This window comes from Trichosurus vulpecula, chromosome 2, assembly GCF_011100635.1.
Source record: "Trichosurus vulpecula isolate mTriVul1 chromosome 2, mTriVul1.pri, whole genome shotgun sequence".
NCBI classification, from domain to species: domain Eukaryota; kingdom Metazoa; phylum Chordata; class Mammalia; order Diprotodontia; family Phalangeridae; genus Trichosurus; species Trichosurus vulpecula.
Genome location: NC_050574.1, coordinates 345,420,957 through 345,440,089, shown reverse-complemented (window position 1 = coordinate 345,440,089; position 19,133 = coordinate 345,420,957).

Here is a 19,133-nt window from a genome sequence, read left to right as displayed (position 1 = left end):
TGCCCTTTGGGCATAGTTCCAAATCGTTCTACTGAATAGTTGGATCACTTCACAACTCCACCAGTAGTGCATTAGTGTCCCAATTTTCCCATATCCTTTCTAATATTTATCATTTCCCTTTTTTGTCATAGTAGCCAATCTAATAGGTGTGAGGTAGTACTTTAGAGTTGTTTTAATTTGAATTTCTCTAATCAAAAGTGATTTGGAGCACTTCTTCATATGGCTATAGATAGCTTTGATTTCTTCATCTGAAAACTGCCTATTCATATCTTTTGACCATTTATCAATTGGGGATGGCTTATATTCTTACAAATTTTTTTCAGTTTTCTATATATTTGAGAAATGAGGTCTTTATCAGACACTTGCTGTAAAGATTGTTTCCCAGCTTCCTGCTTTCCTTCTAATCTTGGCTGTATTGTTTTTGTTTACATGAAAGTTTTTTAATTTAATAAAAATAATCTATTGCATAATTCTCTCTCTTATTTAGTCATGAACCTGTAACTCATTTAACTTCTCCTTTAAGAATTTGGATGCTATACCACTTGGTGCATATATGTTTAGTGTTGATATTACTTCACTTTCTATGGTACCTTTTAGGAAGATGTAGTTTCCTTCCTTATCTCTTTTAATTAGGTCTATTTTTACTTTTGCTTTGTCTAAGATCAAGATTGCTACCCCTGCTTTTTTTTTTCTTCCACTAAGGTAATAGCAGAAGTTAAAACATAGTAGACTCTACTCCAGCCCCTTACATTTACTCTGTGTATGTCTCTCTGCTTCAAGTGTGTTTCTTGTAAACTACATATTTTAGGATTCTGGTTTTTGATTCACTTTGCTATCCACTTCTGTTTTATGGGAGAGTTCATCCCATTCACAGTTATGATTACTAACTGTATTTCTCTCCACCCTATATTTCTTTCTGTTTGTCCTCTCTCTTCTTTCACCCTTTCCCTCTTCAACAGTGTTTTGCTTCTGTCTACCACCTCTCCCGATATGCCCTCTCTTCTATCAGTCCCCTCCCCTCTTATTTAATCTCCTCCCCGCCTACTTTCCTGTCACATAAGACAGATTTCTATATTCAACTGACTGTATATTATTCCCTCTTTGAGCCAATGCTAATGAGATTAAGGTTCAAGAGATGCCAGTTGCCCACCCTCCCATCATTCCCTCTACTAGAAAGGTTTTTTGTGCCTCTACATATGAAATAACTTACTCCATTTTACCTCCCCCTTCCTTCTGCACCCAGGGTACTCGTCTTTCTCATCCTTTTATTTTTTTTATGTTATTCCCTTAGATTCACCTTATACCCTGATATTCCTCATAGCTGAACTATTAGTGGTATCATCTTCCCATGTATGAATGTAAACAGTTCAGCTCCTCTGAATTCCTTATGTTTTCTTTCCCTTTTTAGGCTTCTCTTGGGTCTTGATATTAGAGATTAATTTTTTGTTCAATTCTGGTCCTTTCCTTATGAATGCTTGAAATTCATCTATTTCACTGAATTACCACTTTTGCCTTGAAGTATTATGCTTAATTTCAAAGGGTAGGTGATTGATTGTTGGTTGAGGTCCTAGCTCCTTTACCTTCCAGAATATTATGTTCTGTGACCTCCAATTGTTTAATGTTGTAGCTGCTAGGTCCTGTGTAATCCTGATTGTGGCTTCCTTATATTTGAATTGTTTTCTTTCTGGCCACTTATATTATTTTTGCCTTGACCTGATAGTTCTATATTTTGGCTATAATGTTGCTTGAAGTTTTTATTTTGGGATCTTTCCTGAGGTGATGGGTAGATTCTTTCAATGCCTATTTTGCCCTCTGGTTCCAGGATATCAGAGCAGTTTTCCTTGATAATTTCTTAAAAGATGCTATCCAGGTCCTCCTTTTGATTGTGGCTCACAAGTAGTTCAATGATTCTGACATTGTCTCTCCTTGATCTATTTTCTAGGTCAGTTGCTTTTCCAATGAGGTATTTTACATTTTCTTCTATTTTTCATTGTTTTGTATTTGTTTGATCCTTGATATCTCATAGAGTCATTAGCTTCCACTTGCCCAATTCTAACTTTTAAAGAGTTGTTTTCCTCAGTTAGTTTTTGTACTTCCTTTTCCATTTGGCCAACTGTACTTTTTAAGGAATTGTTTTTTTTTTTTCCAAGCTGTTGACTCTTTTTTCATAATTCTCTTGCATAACTCTCATTTCTTTCCCCAATTTTTCTTCTACCTCTCATATAGGATTTTTAAGCTCCTTTTTGAGCTCTTCCATGAGTTCTTTCTGGGCTTGTTGGGGTTTTGCCTATAAGTATTTTGACATATTAGATGATTTTGTTGTTGTTGTTGGTTTTTTTTTTGCTCATGTTTGTTCTTTTTTCCTTCCTTTTAAATTTAAGTTCTACTCCCGGGGTGGAAGGGGCACTGTCTCAGGCTTCTTGTGCTAGGGCCCGCAGCCACTGGCTGCTTACCTGGTGCTCCAATGATGTTGCCCTGAAGCCCATGGGAGACTGTTGTGTCTGGTGCCAAGCTGAGGGTAGGGGGTGGGAGGTGGCTGGTGCTGCTGGAGGCTGTAGGGATCTGAAAACTTACCTAGTGCTAAACTGAGGTCCTAGTATTGGTGTCTAGTGTGTGCTAAGGCTGGTGGGGTCACTTCTGTATTTCCTCAGGGGGCTACACTGAAGCACGTGAAGGTTTTTCTGCTGGTGGCTGCCTGTTTGCCCAGAGGTATGCTGAAGCATGTGGTGGTTCTTGGAGCTGGAGTCTGCCCATTTCCCTGGCTATGCTGAGGCACATAGGGGATTCCTGGTGTTGGCATTTGCTTGTTCTTCTGCACTGGGGCTTGCTGGGATACTTCCTGTCCTGGATTATGTTTCCCTTTTACCCAAGTGAGACAGACCTTTCTTGCCAATCTTCCAAGTTCCTTAGGCTAAAACACTGTTTTACCCCATCTTTTTGCTGGTTCTGCTGTTTCAGTATTTATTTTGGGGCACTATTTTATGGTTGTTTGGAGGTGAATATGGGAGAGTTATGGCAATTTATTGCTTATTCTGCCATTTTGGCTCCCAGAAATCCGAAGTTATTTTCAAGGTACATAGTAAGGCCTTAATAAATGCTTTTTCATTCACTATATTCATTCAACTACCAGCCCTGCCTGGATTTAAAGCTCACATTTGTTCACCTTGAACCTTTTTATCCAAAAGTACCTTCTGAAAAAGGCACTGAATCTTGTGTTTGAATTCTAGCTCTCTTACTGTTTGGTTAACCTTAAAGAGGTCACTTCACCTCTCTTGAACTCATCTGTAAAGTGGAGGCATTAGACTTGATGATCTCTAAGGTCACTTCTAGCTCTTAATCTTCCCATTTTCTGAACCTTTCAGATTTGGAAGTGATAAATTATCTGAACTGAGCGCCTATTTTTAGACTGCATAATCAGTCTTAACTCCTGTGAAGCATACCTTGAATTTTCTGTGAATGATAGGAGAAAGGTTTTTCCTTGGACAGTACTTGTACTGTACTGTCTTGGAAATTCTGGATGTTATGAAGTATGTCTTATAAATTTTACACCATCTCACCATGGACTCATCGTCACCTCCAGACTTCTGTAATCTGACTAAAGTAACAGAAGTGAGGCAATAACTTACTGGATTCAGTATCTTCCATCTTTGTGTCTTTTAAGTGGCCCTCTTTGATATTTCAATATTTTAAAAATTCAAACACTCCTCTAAAATTCTACTTTGTTTCTACATCAAGGCAGTGAGATAACCCTGGGTTCCTGAACACAATGCTAGCAAACCCAAACTCCAGCTGATTCTTCCAATCTAGAAAGGCTTGAGATATAGCTCTAGCAATGGACAGACTAGGAATCAGCTTATTTAAGCTTGGAAGTGCTTCTCACCAGAAAATTGACCACCCAATTATGAAATATTTTTGTCATAACAACTTAAATGATCATCTACTAAGGTATGGAGGAGTTGTGATTTGCATTAGTTCAGGAAGTATCCATAATAACTGAATCACAGATCTCCTAAATACCTTTGAACTTGGTTATCTTAGCTCATAATAATGAAGGAGCTATAAAGAGATTTGACTCCTCAACTTGCTAAACATTCCCCCTTCCCCACCCCACCCCCATACACTTTACAAACAGAAGTGGAAGAATTTAATGCATGTACATAGCAGGAAGTATTCTCTCCCAATTTTTCCCTTCTTAAACTTTTAAAAAATATCTTATATAAACAGTGGTGATGGAATTATAAACACAATTATTCCACCTCCATTTTAATACTCTTATTATCTTCCATAAACAGAAGCAAAAGAATACGTTCATGACACCAATCAATCCTTTCTTTTAAAAAGAAGTTTTTTATCTTTTATAAACAGTGAAGGAAAAAATTTAATGAATTCAAGATTTACTTGTGCTGTTTATATTTTTATGCTAGTAGAATAAAACCAGATAGGTGTTATTTAAGCATTTTGCATCCCTACATTAGTCATTATTCACTATGCTGGTTTTATTTTTCTCAATGAATCTATAGGATCTTCCCTGCAGTGCACCCTCCTATAAGGTACAGACCAGGTGCAAGCTCCTGCAGAAGGCCATTCTTGATTTATCTATTTGTTAGTTATTCCTTTGCTAGTGACCTCTATGTCTTGAAATTTCTTTGTATACATTTTTGTATTTACTAGTCTACTTCTGTAGTATTTCCCTCATAGAATGTAAGCTTCTTAAAGGTAGGGACTTTTGCTTTTGTTTTTCCAATACTTAGCAAGTTGAAAGGACAGAAATGAGAGGCATGGCATGTGGGGAATTTCCACAGGCAAATCTCTACTGAAGACCTCACCTCAAACTTCACTGAGAAAATAGAGGTCATTCAATGTCAGCTATCTCTTCTCACTATTTTTTCATCACAAAACCCCTTAATATCATTCTCCATTCCTCCAGTTTCCAATAATGAGCAAGTCCTCCACCTTGCTGAAGTCAACACCTCTACACATGCCCTAAACAGCACCCCCTCTAGGCTTTATATCCCCTCAATTATCCCCCCTCTCTCTTAGATCTTCAGTTATCTACTGGTTCCTTCCCTATTGCTTATAAACATGCTCATGTTTCTTCCATCCTTGAAAACCAAACAAAACAAAAAACCCTTCACTAGACCCTACCAATCCCTTAAGTTATATCTCCTTTCCCTGGCTAAATTCCAAAAAAAAAAAATCCTTTCTCTACTAGTTCCTTCTACTTCTTCTCCTCTCAGTCTCTTCTCACCTCATTTCAGTATGGTTTCCAATATCATCACTTAAATGAAATTGCTTCCTCCAAAGCTGGCAATGATCTCTTAATTGCCAAATCTGATTTTCCTCCCCCAGTCTTCATTTTCCTTGACCTCTTTGAAATACTGTTAGCCATGTTCTCCTCCTGTATACTCTCTCTTCTCTGAGCTTTCATAACATCTTCTTACCTGGTTCTCCTTAAATCTCTGTTTACACAGTAGGGGGTCCCAGGCTAAGGTCTCCCTTAGCACAACACATCCTTAAGGAGTAGCAGAAAATACCACACCATCCACTCCTAGGTCACAGTAAGAACAATCTCCTTAATCATTTTCAAGCATCCAAGTAAAGTCCTCTTTCATCTTGACCAGAGGTCGACCTCCAAGTTCCATGGCTCCTCCTCTGTAGGCCAACCTCTCCCATCTTGCCTGGATTCACATGCAGGCCATTCTCCACTCCTGCACCAGGCCCTAGTTCCTGGGGACTGCTGCACTGCCAACTCCAGGGGTTTCTGCTCAGAGCTTCTGTTTCTGGGAAAACAAAGCTTAACAGGGCGGCAGCAAAACACACCACCAACACCACCATCTCAATTCACCTCCAAAGTCCAGAGGCTCTATCTTAACAGCTCAGTTCACTTTAACAGTTCTCAAAAGGGGCTTAAGCTAAGCTTCCTTCCCATGGGCAGGTCTCTGCCCTTATAGCTCCACTCGCCTTCAAATTTCGGAGGCTCCTTCAGCAAGTCTCTTCCATCAAAGGTCTCCTTGCTCTCAGAGATCTCTTCTCTGCTCTACAGGTTAACTCCCAGCTCTTTCAGGTTTCGTCTCAGCTCAACACTCACAGCTCATTCTTCTATATCTTGTCTTGTCTTCTCTTCTCAACGCTGGCAGTTCTCTTGATGTCTTCTCTTCAACTTCCTCTAGATGTCTGCTTCTCTCATGCTCTGGGCTCTCCTTACATACAGTTCTAGCTGGCATCTGATTGGCTAGAACTCAGGTCTCTGATTGGCTGAATTCATGCACATCTGATTGGGTAGAACTCAGGTCTCTAATTGGCTGAATTCATGCACATCTGATTGGCTAGAACTCAGATCTCTGATTGGCTGAATTCATGCACATCTGATTGGCTAGAACTTAACGCATATACAAGTCTCTGGCTAAAACTCAACACACATTCAATCCAGCAAAAATCCCACTTTGCTTGTCATTACACCTCTCAGTTGGTCATCATGTTCCCTGTGAGTGTTTTTCAAGACTGCCTTAGGCCCTCTTCTCTTCTATCTCTATACTCTCTCACTTGGTGATCTCGTCCACTGTATGAATTTAAAGATCATTTCTATGGATATGACTGTCTAATCTATTCATTTAGCCCTAGTTTCTTTTGAGTTTGAGTCTTGCATCTCTCAACTCCCTATTGGACATTTCAAACTAGATGTCTTGTAGGCATTTCAAACTCAACATGTCGAGAATGGAATGTATTCTCTTTCCCTCTAAGTTCTCTTCCTATACTTACCTAATTCTGCCAAGGGCACCACCATCCTTGTAGTAGCCCAGGTTTGCAACTTTGGATCTATCCGTAAGTCTTCATTCTCCCTTATCACAGTATGTAATCAGCTGTCACATCTCCAATATTGATCACATCTGGTCCCTTCTTCCCACTCACATAGCCACTACTTAATTCAGACTGTTATTACTTCTCACTTAGACTGTTATAATGGCTTTCTAATTGGTCTTCCTGTCTTCAGCCTGTCCCCACTACATCCTCCACAAAACTTCCAAAGTGATTCTCCTTAAGCACAAATTTTATCATAACATTTTTCCTCTTCAATAAACTCTAGTGGTTGTCTATTGCCTCAGGATCAAATAGAAACTTCTTTGTTTGGCTTTTCAAGCCAAACATTCTCACAAGATGGCCCCAATATACCTCACAATCTCATTATATGTTATTCTCTTTCCCAGACTCTGCAGTCCAGCCAAACCCAACTTCTCGCTGTTCTTCACATATGATGCTCCACTTCCCATCTCTGTGCTTTACACTGGCTATCTCTGGACCTGGTTTTTTTTTTCTCCTTGCTTCTTTTTTTTTTTTTTTTTTTTTTTTTTTTTTTTTGCAGAGGGGAAGGCAGGGCAATTGGGGTTAAGTGACTTGCCCAAGGTCACACAGCTAGTTAACGTGTTAAGTGTCTGAGGCCGATTTGAACTCAGGTCCTCCTGGCTCCAGGGCCGGTGCTCTACTCACTGCACCACCTAGCTGCTCCCTTACCTCTGTTTCATAGAATTCCTCACTTCCTTCAAGATTCACCTCATATAACACTTCTATACGGATTCCTCCAACTGCTAATACCTTACTTCCCTAAATTACCTTGCATATAGTTTGCTTTTATGGTAAATATATTTATATGTGTACATTATCTCCCCTGTGGGAATGTAAACTCCTTGAGAGCAGGGTTTATTTCATTTTTGTCTTTTGTACCTCCAGCATGTAGCAGAGAATCTGGCATATAACAGACTTAAAAAAAATGCTTGTTGGTTAAATGATTCTTCTTCCCTCACCAACCCCTCCATCTAGCTCTTCCTCTCCCTTCTCTTCCCCCTTCTGTACTGAAGTATAGTCATATGCACTCAGGTTGCAGCATTAGGTTTTCATAAACACACATACCTCCTTACTTCCTGGAAGCTTTAGCTTAACATTCAGCACTTTGTCCTCTTTTTTCCCCCACTTTGTCCTCATTAGCCTGGTACTTGGGTAGACTTTTACTACCCTTCCTGTCTGAAGCTGTGTTCACTGTAAAAAACAGCAATTCTGAGGTCCTGAAATTCTCTATTTGCTTATTTTTCACATGTTCTGAACATAAGATACATTTAAGTAGCCTCCTCTCTGGAATTATATCAGACCTTCACCCTTAGTATTATTTTCAAGATGAGAACCCCTTGGCTGTCTTAATAGTGTATCACTGATGCATGCATTCCTAATCCTAATTGTGAGACTCAGCCCAAAGGGGTTCTTGGGTCATCCTAAGGCAGGATGGTTGGACTCTCATTGTATGAAACCACCATGGATCAAACTCTTAGGGAAGCTTATCTTAACGCATTCCCCCACCCCCAAAGATTATGCTTGACATGGTTTCTCATTTTGCCCTCCATTTGACTCAGCCCTCTGCTGGTGAAGTGATCCAGCTGAAGCAATTTTTAAAAACTTAGACCCTTTTCCTTTAGAAATTCATTTTTTAGCTTTTAGCTCTTGTTGATTTCCATTGTGTTTTATTTGATGGCCTCATGGTGAAGTCAGTTTCTTTCCCAGTGCCACAGCCCTTAGACTATGAGTGAAGAACCTCTGGTCTTTGGTTTAATTTCATCTGGTACACAGTAAATTTTCTAAAATTAACTGTCAGTAGACCTCCCCCAGGCCACACAGTTAAGACCAACCATTACAATTACATGCATATGTCAAAACTTCCAGATGTAAGGCATCCTAAATCTGTTTATTCTTTCTAGACTGAGACTGGTAAATAATGGGCACAGTCTAGTTGGATGGGAGATTTGGGTGGGCTAATGAGTAAGAGAATGAGACCTTGAGGTGGCAGGCTGGACCTAAGAAATGTGTCCTAAGGAACTTAAGGAAAGTACTTTGGGGGTGGGTGGGCAGCTTGGAGAAGCTGAGTAACAGGATGGGATAATTTAGGTCAACAGGTGGTGGAGATATAGGGAACACGACTATGAGGAGGAAAAGCAGAGGATGCTGAATATATTCTCTCTGTCTCTCTCTGTCCTTCCCCTCCTCCCCACCCCCGCCCCACACAAGGTGAAAAGAACCTCAGAGACCATCTAGTCCAATACTCTCACCTTATAAATGAGAAAACTGAGGTCTAGAAGTTATGTGAATTGATCAAGGTCACAAAAAAATAAGCAGCACAACTGGCCTTCCAATCCAGATTCCCTGACACCAAATTTCCACTGCACAATGGCTGTCCCCTGCCTTCATTTCCTTCTATCTCTGGCTTTCTCTTAAATGGCCAAAATATGGAACTGACATAGTCTTTACATAAAAACTATGATTTCTCATATTTTATTGAATGAGGTTTTAAACTCCTGTTCTTAATTTTTTTAATGGAAGCTTTTATATTTCTCTTGGGGAAAAAACCCTAAAAATCAAACACCCAAATAAAAACTGTTTTATATTTCTGTGGCTGTGATATATGCGCATGTATAAATAGGGAAAAGAGAGAGCCTGGTCAGTGGTTCTAGTAAGAGGGATTTCCTACCCATTCTTTAGATAATGTCTAACAAATATCATCAATGTTTTAATCTTGTACTAATTTTACAGATGAAGGAAAATGTAGCACAGAAATTGAAATTACTGATCTAAAGAGGGACTATAAAAGAAAACATTTTAAAAAGATTAGAAAGAAGCAGGGCAAAAGTGGCAAAAGGAAAGAAAGAGGGAGAAGCAAAAAAGAAAAGAGAACTAAAGCAGTACTTTAAGGAAGGATGAATCATAAATGAGAAAATCAAATGGGAGGCATATGGTATAGTCTTATAGACGTATGTAGAAAAGTAGAAACATCCTATAGCTGATGAGACCAATAACTAAAAAGTAGGGCTTCTGAGATTTAAAAAAATTATGTTATGTCTAGTCATGTTAATCTCTGGAACTAGCTGGCTTTCAGCCTTTCTAGAAATAGATATATCAAGCTCAGAGGGGAAAAACACACATACAACTGGATTTACAAAGAATTGGTATTATGGAAAATGGGAGTGAGGGGGTCATAACTAACCTCCATGAAACATAGAATCAAAACATGTCCCCAAATCTATTTATATTTTCTATCACAATAAAGAAAAATTTGATTAATAGGTCAACTAATAAGCTTAGGCATCTTCATAGCTTTTCAGAAGGCCACATAAAGCTATAGTAAGTTCCTAAAGAGTCACTCAAGCAAATGAAGGATAACTGGAGCATGGGCTCTCTATGGGAGTCAGATGGTTTGTTGTTTTGCCATCCTGACACATGGAGATTGTGTCAATACATATCTGCTTTTCACAGATTATTGGGTAAAGTAGTGGAATATCTGTGATTTGGGGAGGAAAAGATTCTTCCCCTGAGTGTAACTATCTCTTTCTCCCATGGGCTACCAGGTTGGAAATTCTACTATTACGGATTCAATCATTGGGGGTAAGCATTTTGCTCTTCACTCAGTCCTCTTAAAAATGCAAATGCTCTGAAGAGTTGTGGGGAAAGACATTAAAAGTCACCAGCACCTTGTGGATTAATCTGTCAGCTCAGTTGAGGAGATAGGCAAAGACAAGAGCATGGGGCACCCAAGTTGGTAAGCAGATAGAACAAGAGAAGGGCAAAGGATATAGAAGGGGAAGGTTCTGGGCATCCTCTACACACTTCCTAAGTCTTCTCATGGCCACATAGAGAACATAAAAAATTTAATATTAGAATTGGAAGGAATACCTTTGAGTTCATCTAGTCTAATTACCTCATTTTACAGTTATGGGAATTGAAGCCTGAGGAGACAGTTACTTGCCTAAGGTCACATAGCTAATAAATGGCAGAGACGAGCCTCAGGTCTAGGTTTTATAACTAAGTCTATTCTTTCTTTACTATAGTACATTGACTTGCATATATCGGCATAAGCAAAAAATCTTGAGGAAGAGAAAGTTAAGAATTTTTATTTTGTTTTATCTGGGTCTTGTAATTTAATCAGGATAGGTAGTTCTCAACTTCACTGGTGATGCAGTTTGGAATTTGTCTCTAATTTATAGTCTCAGAGAATTACCTAGGCCATTAAAAGGTTAACTATAGTGCCACAGAGCTACTAAGATGCTGAACTTGAACCCAAATGTAACTGAGTCCCCTGTCTCCAAGGCTGACCCATTGCTTTAGGCCACCTCTCTTTGTTTTTCTTGTCAAATGTAAAAGGAAATAATTTGCCCCAGCCAAAGATACCAAACATTGCCCCATGGAAGGCTTCCATTTTGTGTACTTTCATGGACAAATAACACCCTTTCCCCAAGGTTTTTTAAGTTCACTACAAATATTTTTAACATGACAATGATAGTAATTTTAAATTAGTGGCAAGGCTGGGAGTGAAACCCAGACCTTCAGATTCTGCCTCTTTTCTAACCTGTATTCTCTGGTAGTATATTTTAAAATGTTGGGGTTCCCTTTAAGGCTGGGGAAAGGGAAAGTCTACCAAATTGGAACAGATGTGCATGATGGGACAGTCTAATGTTTAGGGACATGTTAATGTCTGGAAAATAGACTGACTTCTTAGACATAGGACTTATTCTTTTCTCCTTACTCCATTGCTAGCTCTTCAAGTTACAGCTTAGTTCTTCAATTGTTTTGTACTGCAACTTATCATCTCATGGGAGGCAAAGGACTGCATCTAACACTGAGTGCTCAGCCAATAGCCCTATGTGTAGAAGTGGTAGACAGAGCTATCCTTCTTCATAGCTTCTCTCTCTTTTCTTCCCCTCCTTCTTCTATATATACAGGTTATTCCTAAAGTCTGGATACATAGGCAAAAACGAGTATTTTCAAGAAATGAAATGAATGAAATTTTCAACAACATTTTATTTAATTGGAATATTAACAAATAACATCTTCAATGTGATTTCTATCATCTGTGATGCAAAGGTTGATGAACTTTGCAAGATTCACGTGAACTTGATGCATTAACTCCACAGTGCCTATGTGTCCAGACTTTAGGGACACCCTGTATATGTGGTATATCCTACCATACTCTGTAGCATAAGTGGTTCCCATCATATGATTACATATACTCCTAATTAATAAACCACTTCCTCTGGATTTCTGGCAAGAAAAAATGAGGGCTGGGTTTTCAACATAAGTAAATATAGACAGTTATGCCATGGGTGGAAAGTCCTACTTTCTACAGAAATACATTATCTTTTGCAAAAAAGTAGTATTTTACAAATTGTAAAACTGTATTCTGACACAATGTCAGGAGTAGTCATAATCCTGTAATTTTTCAAAGATCACCAATGTGATTGTGAAGAAAGAACAGGGATGGTGATAGTGTCACAGTACAGATGTGGAAGCTGAAAAAGAATTTAAATACAAGTTGTTGAAGTAGCAGAAGTAGGAGTATGTTGCTTGACTGTCAGGACAGAGGTCCATTTAATCTGAATTTGGAAGCAGGGCCTACATTCTTATAAAATAACTGAGGTATCTGGATTGAACTTGATATCACATCTCCCTTTCCCACATTTTTAAAAGATGCCTTTCATATATCTCCTTCACAAACTGGTGCCAATTTACCTTTCCATCCTTACTCATCTCCACGCACTCTATACCCAAGCCAAACTGAACTGTTCTCTGCCTCTGAAACAAATCTATTCTTTCTCCCCTCCATGCCTTTGCCCATGCTTTTCTTATATCTAAAATGTCTTCTCTCTCCCTCTTCACTTGCTAATTTACCAACCCATTCTTTGAAAGGTAGCTCAAATGCCATATTCTACATGAAGCCTTCCTTCCCTAGCAGTAATGAAACTCTCATTTGAACCTCATATGGGACTCTGCCCTGCACTTTTTTAACCAAACCATCATGTAATATTTTGTATTGTTTTCTCTCTATCTTATCCTTCATCAGACTGTAAACCTCATGCAGACACACCATCATGTCATCTTTAACTTTGTATTTCCTACCTAGTACTTAGTGCTTTGGACAGAGGAGGAATTTAATAGATGTTTTATGAAAGAATTTATCTTTACCATATTTTCCTTTCTTCTTTACTTTTGTCTTCCTTTTCAGCCCTTTACATTGTTCCTTCCTTCATTCATAAAAACTATCAGGCTGGAAGGACCTTTGGGTAATATAATCCAATCCTTTCATTTTGCAGATGAGGAAACTGAGACTCAGAGATTAAATGACTTGTCTAAGATAAGTAGTAGAGTTGGAATTCAAAACTCCGCACTTTTGAACAAATCAATGAATGAAAAATCGAATCAGTGTTCCCTAGTCCTATAGAATCCATGTCCCAAGTGTGTTTCTGGAACGAGAAACAAAAACATTTTAGGATGATTTGTAGAGAAAGGAAATGATGCCATGCCATGCCTCACTTCCCAAACCCTTGAAGTTCTCTTGATTCAAGGGTTAGAGAACAGAAGCATGTATGAACCAGCGTCAGAGCTACATCATGATGTGTGAAGGTGGGGGAAATGAAATCATCTGGACATGGCAGAGATCCGACATATTTAGGAAGGACCACTGTTGCCTGGGCTTCATATCAAACCTCCATTAGTGACAGGGTTAGGGGGAGTTGTTCTATGATTAAGAACCCGCCTTATACCCTTATGCTTTTTCATACACACACACACAGCCCCAGTAGAATAAATACTTAAAAAGAATTCTTTGAATATACTAAGAACACCAAAGCTAAACACCCGAGAAGGGCTCTCCAGGGGAAAGTGGCCAAAAATAGACGGAAAAAACCCCCTAATCTCACCATTTGTTTTGAAAACACCCCAAATGATTAAAACATATTATAAACTAAAACATATGAACTAATCCCTTGCCAAGTTTCATTTTTAAATCAAAGCCGTTTTTGAGGTTCGTCAACTAAAAAAAAGTCTTCAAATACGAACTTTTTTTTTCTTTTCTTTTTTTGGACCTCAGTTGGCTTCATGCTTTTTCTTTTATGCTATGTGGAAGAGACTAGAAGTTTAATTTGGCTAGGATGAATCTTAATCCTCTTGTCACCTAAACTACACACTATTTCAGGGCCTCATTACCCCTCATCTCTCTGGTGGTCTTAACTTGGTTAGAGAAAAAGAACAGAAAAATATGTGACTGGCCTCCAGGCCTTCTGCAGAGTTGGTCTGGCCTTCCTCTCTGAAGTCTAGGACTTTCTCAAGGATACCTATCAGTTCCCACTGTCCTGCTTAGACTGAGTCAAACTATAGTTGCTTGCTGCTGGAAACATTCTGAGGTCTGTACTGAGAGCTCCACAAAAACAGTCTTTCTGGCTAAGTGATTTTGGCATAGCACATATCAAAAGATATTGGGACTTCACAAAAAAAAACAAACCAAACTTATTTTGAGAATGGGTAAGTTGAGAAAGGGAGTTTCTATTCTCTACTACCAACCACTTTCTCCAGCTCTCACTAGTCAGGGTCCTGGACACTGTTTTAGTTGTTCCATGTTAAAGTCAACAACAAAGAAAAGCCTAACCAAAACCCAACAGACTTCCCTGGAGACGATTACCATATAGCCTGGTTTTCTTGGAATTTCCTGCTGTTACCTTACTTTCTCAGGATCTTGAAAGACTAGTGTTTGATCCCTGTTTCAATGGAGAACTCCTGCAGTGACAGAAAAGTGCATGTGTCGATTCTCCCACTATGTTGGTTGCTCCAGTAATCTTAGTTTTGTGTGGCATGTGTCCCAGTTACCATAGAGACTGGATACACGATCGCAGCAGCAGCATGATTGGTGGGGAAGATGCATCTTGCAGAAGCTTTTTTGGAGGGAGAAAGATGAGAAGCCAGAAAGTGAGAATGCCAATAAACAGGCTTTGCAAAGAGAAGCCCCCAAAGATCACAGGATTTTGAAATTCAGAGCTACGGAAAACACAACCACCACTATGAAAACAGCATCAGCACTGAACTGGGAGAGTGCATCTCTCAGGAGGATTCCAAATGCAAGACAAAAAAGTAGGCAGAATAAAGTGGGGTTATGGCTTTTATTTTTTTGCAAGCCACAACTAAAGGCTGGAATTGGAGGGGGAGAATAATGAAAATTTTAAAATGGGGTATAAAAGCAGAAATAAGAGGCATAAAGTAAAAAAAAAAATTCATGTCCTACTTTGAGCTCCACTGCAGACTAAAAGATAATCTGACCTTCCAGAAGTTATTTAAAATATGTGTGCCTTGGTTTCCTTTCCTACAAAGTAGACCAAAAAGAGGACAAACAAGACTTCCTTCTCATTTGGGATACTTTAAGGGGTCCCCTCCCCTTAGACCATATATCACTATGTGAAATGAAATTCCATTATGCTCAGGCCTAAGGATAATCCATGTAGTGAAGATAATTAAATGGTGATTATTCACACTACAGAGAGACCCATTACAGAGAGGGTAACTTAAAGAATGAGTTACCCTACTTGTTTAAAAATATGATCCCATTTACAACAATTTGACTTACATACAACTTTTGAGGAACACAAACTATATAAACTAAGGTGGGCCTGCAATGTAAAGTGATCAGGTGCTGAATAGCAGCCTGGGTTATACTACTTCTCAACAGAAAAGAAAAGCTGGAGGAAGTGTGTATTGGGCATAGAGAAAAGAGGGAAATCCAGTCAAGACACTTTATCTTACTATCAGGTAAGGACCATGCTCTCACTGAGGTCAAAGCCTGGGTCTTTAAATTTGTTCTGTACAGCATCACACATAAATGGGCGCTTAAATCTGTTTGCTGATATTGCAGAGAGAGGTTTCTTATTCATCATCCTGAATAAGGCCTCAAAAAACTATTCTTCCTTTAGAAATGGATTTTGTAGAAGCTGAAAATTCTTCCATGATGAGTTATGGTGAACATGCTGAAAATCACATTTTTTATTACACATACATATATACATATATTATATATATATATGTTTATATACACACATATATGCACATAGATTATACAAACATATATATTTATATTCAACTAGGTGTTACAGTGAATAGAGTGCCGACCCTGGAGTCAGGAAGACCTGAGTTCAAATCCAGCCTCAGACACTTACTGGCTGTGTGACCCTGGGAAAATCACCTTACCCTGTTTACCTCAGTTTCCTCATCTGTAAAATGAAATGGAGAAGAAACTGGCAAACCACTCCAGTATCTTTGCCAAGAAAATCACGCAAGGGGTCATGAAGGGTTTGTCACAACTGAATCAACAACAACACACACACACATATGTATATAATCTGTGCTTCCCAACAAGTAAGAAAGCCTGATAAAGTCTGAGAATCTTTGCTATGAGGTTTCTAACCATACTTCTCACCTCCAGAAGTAATTTGACGACTAATCCACAGCACTTCACCTCCTTGCTTTCACGTCTTTTCTTCCAGAGGTCACTCACTACAGGTTGATCCGCTGTCTCCTCTGCTCTCTCAGGCCAGTTTAGTTTATTCGTATCTTCAGCTTCAGTGATTCCATTATTACTTCTATCATGGAGATTGCCTCCCCTTACACTCTAAAATTGGAGCTTTTATCCTCTATTGAAAATGAACCCCACACCTTCATTACCAGTATCTCTTTCAAATGAAGACTTTTCAAGCAGTAGAACATGTGACCTTGCTTTCTAAATTCCATCCTCCCTCTTGATTTGCTTCCCAATTTGCCAGTTCTTGCTAACAGACTTCTATCACCTACGTCTCCCAGACTGGAAATTATGGTCATCTTTAGCTATTCATCTCTTTCACCCTTGACATACAATATCAGCAAGTTATTTTTCCTTCAGAATATTGCTGTCAGATTCATACCCTGCCTCATTTTTTCCCTCTATTTTCATTGGTGCTATAGCCTTTCCCAACCATGATCATTTAGAAGACTGCAGTAGCCTTCTGTCTCCAATCTCACTTCCGTAAAAACCAGTTACATATAGCCGTTAGCTTAATCTTCCTAAAACATTGCTATCATCATTTGTTCCAGTGCTCAAGAACATGAAATGATTCCCCACTGCCCAGTGATTCAAGTCCAAATTCTCTGGCTTTTCTCTGCCTGTCTCATTTATTCTCTACTATTCCTCTAGAGGCAGCTAAGTGGCATTGTGGATGGTGCACTGGGCCTGGAGTAAGGAAGAACCAAGTTCAAATGTGACTTCAGACACTTCCTAACTGTGTTTCCCAGTAATTCTGTCTTTCGTTTCCTCAACTGTAAAACAGGAATAATAACCACACTGAACTCACAGGGTTGTTATGAGGATCAAACGAGAGAATATAAAGCACATAGCACAGTGCCTGGAAAATAGTAGGTATTTAATAAAATGTTTTTTTTTTTTCTTCCTACACAAATGAATGGATGAACACACTTGTGCAATAAACAGATCACCCATAGAATTACATAGAAGGGAATCCTCCTGGTCATTGTACAACTGTAGTTGTACCCTTCCTTATTTGTGGGAAGCTGCCATAAAGTCAGTTCTTACTGGTGAACCACATCGGCTTTAAAACAAGATTGTGCCAAGTTTTACAATCAATACAATAGTAATCACCCTCTCTTCTCCTAATATAACCCTGCTACATGCTGTCTCTATGAACAGGCAGACCTTGTTTTATTGTGTTTCTCTTTATTGTCAAAAAGTCTATTGGCACCATTTTTCCTACACCATGTACTTATATCATGTCTCTGTGTCATATGTTGGTAATTTTCACAATATTTCAAACTTTTTCACTATTATTATATCTGTTATGGTGATCTGTGGTCAGTAATCTTTGATGTTACTACTGTAATTATTTTGGGGCACCATGATCTACACCCAAAAAAGATAGCAAACTTAATTGATAAATGTTGTATGTGTTTTGACTGCTACACTGACCCGCTATTCCTGTCTCTTTCCCTCTCTGTGGATTTCCCTATACCCTGGGACACGACAATATCGAAATGAGGCCAGTTAATAACCCTACAATGGCCTCTAAGTGTTCAAGTGAAAGAAAGACTCAATCAAAGCAACAAATTTCACTGTTGTCTTTAAGAAATTTCCACAGACACCCCACCCTTTAGCAATCACCACCCTAGTCAGTCAGCAGCCATCGTGGCAAGACCCTCCACCCCTAAAAAGAAGTAAAACTTGCTGAAGGCTCAGATGATGGTTAGCATTATTTTTAGCAATAAAGCATTTTAAAATTAAGGTATGTACATTGTTTTATTTAGACATAATACTATTGCACATGTAGCTGACTACAGTAGAGTGTAAAAATAACTTCTATATGAATCGGGAAACCAAAAAATTTGTGTGACTTGCTTTATTGTGATATTTGCTTTATTGCGGTAGTCTGGAACCAAACCCACAATAATCTCCGAAGTCTGCATGTAGTAGAATGATGGTACCATTAGTCACAAAGCACTTTATCTTCTGCCCTCTCTGTGGCTGCCTTGCGTTCTCCTAATTAGTAATATATTTCCCTCCTGACCATCTCTCCCCAGACGTGGTCAAGACCTCTCTGGACATATCTATTGAAATCCAACCAACACAAAGGGCATATCTAGCTCCTACTAATTCACAGAATAATAGCATTTAGTACTGGACAACACTTTAAAGATAATCCAGTTCAGTTCCCTCACTTTGTGGATGAGGAAATCATCTAAGTAGTGCGTAGGAGAGCCAGAATCAAACTATGAATTTCACACCTCTTCCAATCTATCCAATGACATTTTTTCCCTCACCTCCTATACTTGTGCTTTATATACTTCTTATATCTACCAATATAAGTAGGTATTACTAGTACCCTACCTACCCAGACAAATGCAGATCATTACTGTAACTGTCTTTGAAATTTGGGATAACACACCATTCTGGGGTAGCAGACACAGAAAAATGGCTGGCAGATGATAAATGGACCTTAATAATAGGGGTGAAAGCACAAGATGGGTTTCAAACACTGAGTTATATATGATATCAATAAAGGTACCTGGGAAGGCCTTAGCCATGAGGTGACCTGATGGAGCCAGAGAGGACAAGGGACTAAGTGAAGCTGCTGCAGGATTCTCCATGGTTGTACTAGGTTCCCCTAGTGACCATGCTAATGTCTTAATTTGTTTCCTCAGTGCCTCACCATATTAAGTTTTATCTCCTTAACTAAATTCCAAGCTCTTTGGAATTAGGCTCCATTTCTCATACTTCTCTTTCTTTTATTTCCCATAGCACT